At 44.4% G+C, this 12,736-nt stretch overlaps 1 pseudogene; it reads left to right on the top strand.

The window, feature by feature from the left end:
* Positions 1 to 806: 806 nt before the first annotated feature.
* On the top strand, positions 807 to 2,263 carry LOC114205367 (keratin, type II cytoskeletal 8 pseudogene; annotated as a pseudogene).
* Positions 2,264 to 12,736: the final 10,473 nt, after the last annotated feature.

Here is a 12,736-nt window from a genome sequence, read left to right on the forward strand (position 1 = left end):
TAAAGACAGCACAAAAATAGAAAATTATGGGCCAGCTTTCTCATAATCACAGGTAATTATAAAATGGTAAATTTAATCCAGCAGTGTTTTAACAATATTTTCATAGCCAAGCTGAGTTTTTAAAAATGAAATGTTAGGGGGAGGAGCAAGATGGTGGAGGAGTAGGAGACCTTGATTCGTCTGCTCCCAGGAAATCAGCTGGATAGGGATCAAACCATTCTGAACACCTACTAACTCAACAGGAGATCGAAAAAAAGAATAGCAACAACTCTCTGAACAGAAAAGCGACCACTTTCTGGAAGGTCTTTTCTGATTTGTTTAGTGTATATTTTCTGGGGATGTTGTTACCCTATTAGCATTTTGTTCCCTCATTCATCTATTCTCCTCAGGACAAAATGACAAGATGGAAAAAATCACCTCAACAAAAAGAACAAGAGGCAGTACCGACTGCCAGGGACCTAATCAATACGGACATTAGTAAGATGTCAGAACTAGAGTTCAGAATGATGATTTTAAAGATACTAGCTGGGCTTGAAAAAGCATGTAAGTTATTAGAGAAACCCTTTCTGGAGAAATAAAAGAACTAAAGTCTAACCAAGTCAAAATCAAAAAGGCTATTAATGAGGTGCAATCAAAACTGGAGGCTCTAACTGCTAGGATAAATGAGGCAGAAGAGAGAATTAGTGATATAGAAGACCAAATGATGTAAAATAAAGAAGCTGAGAAAAAGAGATAAACAACTACTGGATCGCTCTGTCAGGTTCAGCCTACTCACCTCCACTCCTGCCTCCACTCCGGCCTCCACTATGTCCATCAGGGTAACCCAGAAGTCCTACAAGATGTCCACCTCTGGCCCCCAGGCCTTCAGCAGCTGCTCCTACACGAGCGGGCCTTTTCCTGGGTGGGCGTCGGCAGCAGCAGCAGCTTCCGGGGTGGCCTGAGCAGCAGCATGAGTGTGGTCGGGGGCTACGGCGCCGGGGCCGGGGGCATGGGAGGCATCACGGCTGTCTCAGTGAACCAGAGCCTGCTGAGCCCCCTTAAGCTGGAGGTGGACCCCAACATCCAAGCTGTGCGCACCCAAGAGAAGGAGCAGATCAAGATCCTCAACAACAAATTTGCCTCCTTCATCGACAAGGTGAGGCACCTGGAGCAGCAGAACAAAATTCTGGGGACCAAGTGGAGCCTCCTACAACAGCAGAAAACCGCTTGGAGCAACATAGACAACATGTTCGAGAGCTACATCAGCAACCTCCGGCGGCAGCTGGACACCCTGGGCCAGGAGAAGCTGAAGCTGGAGGTGGAGCTTGGCAACATGCAGGGGCTGGTGGAGGACTTCAAGAATAAATATGAGGAGGAGATCAAAGAGCATGCAGACATGGAGAATGAATTTGTCCTCATCAAGAAGGATGTGGACGAAGCTTACATGAACAAGGTAGAGCTGGAGTCCCGCCTGGAAGGGCTGACCGACGAGATCAGCTTCTTAAGGCAGCTGTATGAAGAGGAGATCCGTGAGCTGCAGTCTCAGATCTCGGACACGTCCGTGGTGCTCTCCATGGACAACAGCCGCTCCCTGGACCTGGACGGCATCATCGCCGAGGTCAAGGCCCAGTACGAGGACATCGTCAACCGCAGCCGGGCTGAGGCCGAGACCATGTACCAGATCAAGTACGAGGAGCTGCAGACACTGGCTGGGAACCACGGGGATGACCTCCGTCGCATGAAGACGGAGATTTCTGAGATGAACCGGAGCATCAGCCGACTCCAGGCTGAGATCGAGGCCCTCAAAAACCAGAGGGCTGCCCTGGAGGCGGCGATCGCCGATGCCAAGCAGCGCGGGGAGCTGGCCTTCAAGGACGCCAATGCCAAGGTGGCCGAGCTGGAGGCCGCCCTGCAGCGAGCCAAGCAGGACATGGCCCGGCAGCTGCGCGAGTACCAGGAGCTCATGAACGTCAAGCTGGCCCTGGACATCGAGATCGCCACCTACCGCAAGCTGCTGGAGGGCGAGGAGAGCCGGCTGGAGTCTGGGATGCAGAACATGAGTATCCATACTAAGACCACCAGTGGCTACTCAGGTGGCCTGAGCTCAGCCTACGGGGGCCTCACAAGCCCTGGCCTCAGCTATGGTCTGAGCTCCTTCCAGTCCAGCTTTGGCCCTGCTGGTTCCTTCAGCCGCAGCGGCTCTTCGAAGGCTGTGGTCGTGAAGAAGATCGAGACCCGTGACGGGAAGCTGGTGCCCAAGTCGTCTGATGTCCTGTCCAAGTGAACAACCACGGTGGTCCCTCTCAGCCTCCCCACTCTTGTGGCTGCCAGAGAGCCTTTGGGGGGAAAAGGAGCTGTGCCGGGGAGCGTCGGGAACAGGAGAGCCACCTAAGACCCAGCCCTAGTCCTCAGCCTGCCTTTGGGGGGAGTCTTTTGCCCTGGGTACCCCCTCTCGTCCGTGCCGCCAACTAAAAGCCAACTCAAGTATCTTTTCCCAAATAAAGCCTCAGCTGACTCTGCCAAAAAAAAAAAAAAAACAACTACTGGATCACAAGGGCAGAATTCGAGAGATAAGCAATACCATAAGATGAAACAACATTAGAATGATTGGGATCCCAGAGGAAGAAGAAAGAGAGGGGCAGAAGGTATATTGGAGCAAATAATAGAAGAGAACTTCCCTAATATGGAGAAGGATACAGGCATCAAAATCCAGGAGGCACAGAGAACCCCTCTCAAAATCAATAAAGTAGGTCAATTCCCTGACGTCTAATACTAAAACTTACGAGTCTCAGAGACAAAGAGAAAATCCTGAAAGCAGCTCAGGAGAAGAAATCTGTAACCTACAATGGTAGAAATAGTAGATTGGCAACAGACCTATTCACAGAGACCTAGCAGGCCTGAACAGACTGGCATGATATATTCAGAGCACTAAATGAGAAAAATATGCAGCCAAGAATACTATATCCGGATAGGCTGTCATTGAAAATAGAAGGAGAGATAAAAAGCTTCCAGGATAGGATCCAATAGTACATTAAAAGGATTATTCAACATGACCAAGTGGGATTTAACCCTGGGCTGCAAGGTTGGTTCAACATCTGCAAATCAATCAACATGATACAATACATTAACAAAAGAAAGACAAGAATCATATGATCCTCTCAATAGATGCAGAAAAAGCATTTGAAAAAGTACAGTATCCTTTCTTGATCAAAACTCTTCAGAGTATAGGGATAGAGGGTACATACCTCAATATCATAAAAGCCATCTATGAAAAACCCACAGCAACTATCATTCTCAATGGGGAAAAGCTGAGAGCTTTCCACCTAAGGTCAGGAACGTGGCAGAGATGTCCACTATCACCACTGCTATTCAACATAGTATTAGAAGTCCTAGCCACAGCAATCAGACAACAAAAAGAAATCAAAGGCATCCAAATCGGCAAAGAGGAAGTGAAAATCTCACTCTTTGCAGATGATATGATACTGTATGTGGAAAACCCAAAAGACTCCACCCCAAAACTGCTAGAACTCATACAGGAATTCAGTAAAGTGGCAGGATATAAAATCAATGCACAGAAATCAGTGGCATTCCTATACACCAACAACAAGACAGAAGAGAGAGAAATTAAGGGGTCGATCCCATTTACAATTGCACCCAAAACCATAAGATACCTAGGAATAAATCTAACCAAAGAAGCAAAGGATCTGTACTCAGAAAACTATAAAATACTCATGAAAGAAATTGAGGAAGACACAAAGAAATGGAAAAATGTTCCATGCTCATGGATTGGAAGAACAAATATTGTGAAGATGTCAATGCTACCTAGAGCTATCTACACATTCAATGCAATCCCTATAAAAATACCATCCACTTTTTTCAAAGAAATGGAACAAATAATCCTAAAGTTTGTATGGAACCAGGAAAGACCTCGAATAGCCAGAGGAATGTTAAAAAAGAAAAGCAAAGCTGGCGGCATCACAATTCCGGACGTCCAGCTCTATTACAAAGCTGTCATCATCAAGACAGTATGGTACTGGCACAAAAACAGACACATAGATCAATGGAACAGAATAGAGAGCTCAGAAATGGATCCTCAACTCTATGGTCAACTAGTCTTCGACAAAGCAGGAAAGAATGTCTAATGGAGAAAAGACAGTCTCTTCAACAAATGGTGTTGGGAAAATTGGACAGCCACATGCAGAAGAATCAAACTGGACCATTTCCTTACACCACACACAAAAATAGACTCCAAATGGTTGAAAGACCTCAATGTGAGACAGGAGTCCATCAACATCCTAAAGGAGAACACAGGCAGCAACCTTTTCAACCTCAGCTGCAGCAACTTCTTCCTAGAAACATCGCCAAAGGCAAGGGAAGCAAGGGCAAAAATGAACTATTGGAACCTCATCAAGATAAAAAGCTTTTGCACAGAAGACTGTTGAATCACAGATCTGTACTTCTGAAACAAATAACGCAACATATTTTAAGAAAAAAGAAAAAGAAGAAGATAACAGGAGAGGAAGAAAAGGGGAGTATGTCAGAGGGGGAGACGAACCATGAGAGATGATGGACTCTGAAAAACAAACTGAGGGTTCTAGAGGGGAGGGGGGTAGGGGGATGGCTTAGCCTGGTGATGGGTATTGAGGAGGGCACGTTCTGCATGGAGCACTGGGTGTTATGAACAAACAATGAATCATGGAACACTGCACCAAAAACTAATGATGTAATATATGGTGATTAACATAACAATAAAAAAATTTAAAAAAAAAGATGAAAAAAAAAAAAAAAGCTTTTGCACAGCAAGGGAAACAGTTAACAAAACCAAAAGAGAACCGAGAAAATATTTGCAAATGACATATCAGATAAAGGGCTAGTATCCAAAATCTATAAAGAACTTATCAAACTCAACACCCAAAGAACAAATAATCCAATCAAGAAATGGGCAGAAGACATGAACAGACATTTTTCCAAAGACATCCAAATGTCCAACAGACACATGAAAAGTGCTCAACATTGCTCGGCATCAGGGAAATCCAAATCAAAACCTCAATGAGGTATCACCTCACACCAGTCAGAATGGCTAAAATTAACAAGTCAGGAAATGACAGATATTGGCGGGGATGCGGAGAAAGGGGCACCCTCCTACACTGTTGGTGGGAATGCAAGCTGGTGCAGCCACTCTGGAAAACAGTATGGAGATTCTTCAAAAAATTGAAAATAGAGCTACCATAGTATCCAGCAATTGCACTACTGGGTATTTACCCTAAAGATACAAATGTAGGGATCCGAAGGGGTACGTGCACCCCGATGTTTATAGCAGCAATGTCCACAATAGCCAAACTGTGGAAAGAGCCAAGATGTCCATCGACAGATGAATGGATAAAGAAGAGGTGGTATATATATACAATGGAATATTATGTAGCCATCAAAAAGAATGATATCTTGCCATTTGCAACGACGTGGATGGAACTGGAGGGTGTTATGCTGAGCAAAGTAAGTCAATCAGAGAAAGACATGTATCATATAACCTCACTGATATAAGGAATTCTTAATCTCAGGAAACAAACTGAGGGTTGCTGGAGTGGTGGGGGGTGGGAGGGTTGGGGTATCTGGGTGATAGACATTGGGGAGGGTATGTGCTATGGTGAGTTCTGTGAAGTTTGCAAGACTGTTGAATCAGAGATCTCTACCTCTGAAGCAAATAATACATTATATGTTTAAAAAAAAAAAGGAGAAGAAGATAGCAGGAGGGGAAGAATGAAGGGGGGTAATCAGAGGGGGAAACGAACCATGAGTGACTATGGACTCTGAAAAACAAACTGAGGGTTCTAGAGGGGAGAGGGTGTGCAGATGGGTTAGCCTGGTGATGGATATTAAAAAGGGCACGTTCTGCATGGAGCACTGGGTGTTATATGCAAAGAATGAATCATGGAGCACTACATCAAAAACTAATGATATAATGTATGGTGATTAACATAACAAATAAAAAATGAAAAAAAAACATATTGAGATACCACCTTACACCAGTTAGAATGGCAAAAATCGACAGGGAAAGAAACAACAAATGTTGGAGAGGTTGTGGAGAAAGGAGAACCCTCTTACACTGTTGGTGGGAATGCAAGTTGGTACAGCCACTTTGGAAAACAGTGTAGAGGTGCCTCAAAAAATTAAAAATAGAGCTACCCTATGAGCCAGCAATTGCACTTCTGGGTATTTACCCAAATGTATATATTTAATGTTGTAATCAAATATTAAGAGGGTTTGGGGGAGTGGAGAATTGATGAGCTGATTCTAAAATTTACATGAAAGAACAAGTGGCTATAAGAAAAATAAGATGGATGATTTATCCTGCCCCTGCTAGGGCTTGCGGTAGAACTCTGTATGCTAGATTAGTAACCGATGCCCTGTGTATTAGATTTGGCTGGGCTGTCTTCTGATAACAACCCCCCCCCCCAATCTGATTGGCTTAAAAGCACAAGCTTTATTTTCCACCCATATTTCTCACTCTCCCACATATACACATCCACCTCAGGTTCCCAGGAGGGCACTGCCCAACACAGTCAACCTGAACCATACCTAGATTCTTAAAGTTTCTGTCCAAAAGTGGCACCTGTACTTCTGCTAACATTTCAGTGGTGGAATCAAGTCCAAGCCTGCCGCGAATGTGTTAGGGAAGCATGATCCTTCTCTATGAGAGGAAGGGACAGCAAGGAAAAATAATTGTCATCCACAGTATAATAATTAAGATAGTGTGGTATTGACACTATCAATATAAACCAAGAGTTGGATAAACAGAATGGATAAGAGAGCACAGAACCACATCCACACCTACATGGGACTTACAGTACATCAGAGGTGACATGCAAATCATTCAGAAGATGGAATTGTTAACAAATGGAAAAGGACAGTGCTGGGACATGTTGCTCTCTATGGGTTAAAACATGAAGTTAGATTCCTGGCACAAATCACACTTATTTAATTACAGATCAAGGTGAAATCAAATCTTTAAAACTTTAATATAAAATATGGCTTACTTTAACAAGGAAGAATTTCTTTTTTTAATTTTTTATTGTTATGTTAATCACCATACATTACATCATTAGTTTTTGATGTAGTGTTCCATGATTCATTGTTTGTGCATAACACCCAGTGCTTCATGCAGAACGTGCCCTCTTTAATACCCATCACCAGGCTAACCCATCCCCCCACCCTCCTCCCCTCTAGAACACTCAGTTTGTTTTTCAGAGTCCATAGTCTCTCATGGTTCGTCTCCCCCTCTGACTTACTCCCCTTCATTCTTCCCCTCCTGCTATTTTCTTCTTTTTCTTTTTTCTTAACATATGTTGCATTATTTGTTTCAGAAGTACAGATCTGTGATTCAAGAGTAACAAGGAAGAATTTCTTAAATAGGATACAAAACAGGATACAAAACTTGTCTTATACTATCTTAAAAGTTGTCAGAAATGACATATCAACCCATTAAAATCAAGAACTACTGGTTTATTAAAAGGCACTAGAGGGAAAAACAAGCCACACTCTGGAAAAAGGTAGCTGCAACAATTGATAAAAGAATTGTACACAGGTCATATAAGGAATGCCAAGAAATTGATATGAAAAAGATAAACATCCAAATCAGAGAATGGGTACAGGCAGGAGCAGTGCTCCACAAACAAAGAAAAATGAATGATTCAAAATCTCTTGAACAGAAAACCAATCTTACCAGAAATTATGAAAATGCCAATTCGGACCACAATGAAATGTCAAAATCAATAGATATATAAAAATGTGACAACACCAAGTCTCATGAAGGATGTGAAGCAAGGAAAAGCTAATATACTAATGAGAGCCGTATACCAATTCCAAAATATCATTTATTTAAGATATCCTGTGATTTTATTTTTTTTAATTTAATTTTATTATGTTAGTCACCATACAGTACATCATTAGTTTTTGATGTGATGATTCACGATCCATTGTTTTCATATAACACCCAGTGCTCCATGCAGTACGTGCCCTCCTTAATACCCATTACTGGGCTAACACATCCCCCCCCTCCTCTCTAAAACCCTCAGTTTGTTTCTCAGAGTCCATAGTCTCTCGTGGTTCATCTCTCCCTCCGATTTCCCCCCCTTCATTTTTCTCTTCCTTCTTCTAATGTCCTCCATGCTATTCCTTATGTTCCACAAATAAGTGAAACCACATGATAATTGACTTTCTCTGCTTGACTTATTTCACTTAGCATAATCTCCTCCAGTCCCATCCATGTTGATGTGAAAGTTGGGTATTCATCCTTTCTGATGGCTGAGTAATATTCCATTGCATATATGGACCACATCTTCTTTATCTATTAATCTCTTGAAGGGCATCTCAACTCTTTCCATAGTTTGGCTAATTTGGACATTGCTGATATGAATATTGGGGTGCATATGGCCCTTCTTTTCACTATATCTGTGTCTTTGGGGTAAATACCCAATAGTGCAATTGCTGGGTCATAGGGTAGCTCTCTTTTTTAATTTTTTGAGGCACCTCCACACTGTTTTCCAAAGTGGCTGTACCAACTTGTATTCCCACCAACAGTGTAAGAGGGTTCCCCTTTCTCCACAACCTTTCCAACATTTGTTGTTTCTTGCCTTGTCAATTTTTGCCATTCTAACTGGTATAAGGTGGTATCTCACTGTGGTTTTGATTTGAATTTCCCTGATGGCTAATGATGATGAATATTTTTTCATGTGTCTGTTAGCCATTTGTGTGTCTTCTTCAGAGAAGTGTCTTTTCATGTCTTCTGCCCATTTTTGACTTGATTATTTGTTTCTTGAGTTTTGAGTTTGAGAAGTTCTTTATAGATCTTAGAAATCAGCACTTTGTCTGTAGTGTCATTTGCAAATATCTTCTCCCATTCTGTGGGTTGCCCCTTTGTTTTGTTGACTGTTTCCTTTGCTGTGCAGAAGCTTTTTATCTTGAAGTCCCAAAAGTTCATTTTTGCTTTTGCTTCACTAGCCTTTGGAGATGTATCTTGAAAGAAGTTGCTATGGCCGATGTCAAAGACGTTATTGCCTATGTTCTCCTGTAGGATTTTGATGGATTCCTGTCTCACATTGAGGTATTTCATCCATTTTGAGTTTATCTTTGTGTATGGTGTTAGAGAATGGTCGAGTTTCATTCTTCTGCATGTGGCTGTCCAATTTTCCCAACACCATTTATTGAAGGGACTGTCTTTTTTCCATTGCATATTTTTTCCTGCTTTGTCAAAGATTATTTGACCATAGAGTTGAGGATCCATATCTGGGCTCTCTATTCTGTTCCATTGGTCTATAGGATATCCTGTGATTTTAAATACCACTCAAAAAAATCACACCTGGGCGCCTGGGTGGCTCATATGGTTAAGCATCTGCCTTCGGCACGGGTCATGATCCCAGGGTCCTCGGATCAAGTCCCGTATCGGGCTCCCTGGTCAACGGGGAGCCTGCTTCTCCCTCTGCCTCTCTCTTTTTCTCTTATGAATGAATAAATAAAATCTTTAAAAAAAAAGATCACACCTACACAGTGATTTTCATCACTTGTAATTTTTATGTAATAAGTATTGGAAGATACATTGTAGACTTAGAAGGATTTGGGGGTATATCACTCTTTGTACATACAAAAATGAAGAAAATAAATTTGTTAATGAATTTCTAAATACTTTTCACATCACAGTATAAGTGATGGAATCACTTTTGACTCAGAGTTGTCTATTCCTGTGTTTTTCCATGAAGCACAGGCAAGACATCTCCACTCAACCCTCTCTGCATTTCTGATCCACAGAATCTGTGCATGTAGGAAATGGTTCTCTTGTATGTCAACTACATTTGGGTGGTTTGTTACATAGCAGTACATAACCAGAATGTCCCTCATTCACAAAGGACTTTGGAATGCTTGCACACACCTTCTAGACCTTCTAGATCTTTCTGTGTCCATGGGTGTTCACACCAATGACCATTACTGTACTCTAGTTTCCCAGTTCCTGGACCTCCTCACCCACAGGGATGTCCTCATCTAAGCCACCTCAGCTGCCTGCTTTGAGTTACAAAAAGGCAGGGTCTTGAGGATTTTAATGGCCACCTGTGAAGATTTGGGATAAGGGACAAATGATGGCCTCATCTTATCCCCCAGCCAGAGCTCCCACCTGGGGTTTCAACAGGCAGGACACTGAGCAGAGCTGCAGGTCACAAAGTCACCATGCCAACCCTCCTGTCCATCATAAGGGACATCACAGGGAATTCTGCCTCTGTGGGGCAGGGGAAGATAGTGGGATCATTGCCCCAGAGCCAGCCACTTACCTGTTCTGCGCAAAGGGCAGGTACTAGGTGGAGACTCGCAGAGCACCTTAGGGAAAGGACTGGAGGGAATAAGGCCCCAGGGCACAGGGGCTTGAGGGGAGACAGTGGATGAAGCAGAGGCCTGTGGTGACTGGGCATGGCCAGCACTAATCTCACCCCTGCCCCAGGAGAGAGTGGGGCCTCAGGGGCAGCTAAGAAAATAGGGAGCAGCAGCATCTGGGTCCCAGGCCCTGCACTCTCCCTGCTCCTGCTTCTGCTCCTGCTGCTGCCACCTCCACTGCTGAGTACAGGGAGCTTCCTGCACCGCCTCCCAGCTTGGAGAAATTTCCACCATGGCATCATGCACCACAGGAGCAAAGCACAGAAGCTGGGCACCTGCGAGGGTGCCTTTAACCTCTTCTTCCTCTTAGACACGTGAGCAGCTTTCCCACCCTGGCCCTGGGTGTTTCTCAGGACATGTCCCTCAGTGCATGAAGTGGCTCAAGGGGATCTCAGCCTCTGGGAAAGGAGAGGTGGAGACAGTCTTAACCACACCCAAGATAAAACCCACTTTTCCTGAGGCAGAAGGAATGCCCCAAGAATTTGTTCCCTGGGACTTTTCCTTTTGGAAAGGAAAAAAGGCCACTATAGGGTTTCTAGGTGGCTCTCAGTCCCTCCTCTGACATGGCCAGGATCTGTGACCTTCATGCCCTTTAAAACAGCTGGAGGGGCAGGTGATTGCTAGAAGCTCCTTCTCAGCAGTTATTAGAAGCTCGCTGGGTTTCAGTTTCTGTCTGTGCTATTTTTTTGCTTCTGTTGCTTTTCACCCCATGTGGATTCTATTTTTACTGGGTGCCAGAGAGATTGCCCTATTGCTTCTGTTGGGCATTAGAACTCGCAGGGCTTAGAACTTTGCTTTCCTCCCAAGGCTTTTGCTTCTTTCTTCAACCACTTGGAGACCACATTCCAGATTGTGTGCACTTCCAGAACAGCTAGGTCTGACGAGGTATTGTCTTGGGAAGCTGGGCTGTGCTTTAGGCACTCTGTGGCCATCAGAGAAGGAAAGGGGGTGGATCTTCATGCTTGGAAAGACTGGAGACATTGCCTTGTTTCCATTTCCAACTTGTCTGTTGGGTAGACCCATTCAATAATAATAATAGTATGACGGTCAATAATGTCATCGTTGAAGTACATTTTGGTTTCCAAAGGACTTCCGCTGCTCTTCCATCATCCTCAAAACCATCCTGGGGTGTACAGTAGGAAAGGCATTTTGCATTTGCAATCTCCTGGAAAGGGGACAGGATCCAGAGGTTGGATAAAGTAGCCCCAAGACTGGTAGGTGAGTCCAAAGGCCCCCTCATCTGCCATCCTGTTACAGTGCCCTTAATCATGCCCCTAGTCTCTGCTTTTAAGTCCAGTATGGGCACAACCCAGCCCTGGGATGCATTGGGAAGGGTTCTGGGTATAGGGGGGCCTGTGAAATAATGTTAATTAATATTAATTAAGCAATTTCTACATGCCTGTGATGTACTGAACTAAGCCTCCCAAAGCTTAGGGAAGTGGATACTATTTCTGAAACTGAGGCTGGGAGGGATTACTGATTTGTTCAATGTCAATTGAGTCAGTTTGCTGCACAACATTAGATAGTGGAGGATGCTCCCTTTCCTCTCTTCTGAGAAGGGTATGCAGTTGAGGGACAAGAAAGGTGCCAGAGAAATGGCTTCCTCAACAAAGACGTCCCCATTTCTTGTCCCTTTCATAGCCCTGCTCTTTCCCCCTTCAGCTTTTAAATGCTGGGAGGTGGGACTGTTCTCTCTGATCACAGCTGGCTGCAGCTATATGTTGAAGTGAAGGGTATGGACCTCACCCTGCAGGCTGGGAGGGCAAGGCGGGAAGGGGAGCAATCAAATCCCCTGTACCTTCACTCATGCTCCAGGATCAAGGCTACTCCACAGGCCCCCCAACCCTTATTCTGACATGCTATTCCAGCCAGGCAGAACTGAATCCTGCTGGCTGCACAGATGGGAGGAGGAGCTGAGGGTGTCCATGAGAGAGCCCTTACACACCCCTTTCCCAGCCCTGGGCCATCAGTGAGGTGTAAGGCTAAAGCCTGCCTGTGGTTAGGCAGGCAAGGCTTGTCTGAAACCACAGCAAACTCCTCAGCTCCAGGGAAATAACACCATCTCCCTGGGACCTGTGCACATCTAGTCTGGTTGAAGAAGGCCTTATATACTGCCTTTGAGGGCCAGCTTGATGAGAAATTCCTGGAGGGTGAGGACATACTCCCTCCAGCACTTCTTCCTGCTGCTCTCAGGGGAAGGGGAGTAATGACCACTGAGGGTCAGCCCCAGTTTTGCAGTCAGTCAGACTGCAGTCACCAGTCATGTTCCCCCTGGACAACTTGCTTCACCTCTCTATGCCTCAGTGCCCCTCTGTATGATGGGGATCTTCATACCCAACTC

The sequence above is a fragment of the Eumetopias jubatus genome, unplaced genomic scaffold, assembly GCF_037043125.1.
Source record: "Eumetopias jubatus isolate StellerSeaLion01/CBP00866 unplaced genomic scaffold, mEumJub1_p1.0 scaffold_17, whole genome shotgun sequence".
Lineage (NCBI taxonomy): Eukaryota > Metazoa > Chordata > Mammalia > Carnivora > Otariidae > Eumetopias > Eumetopias jubatus.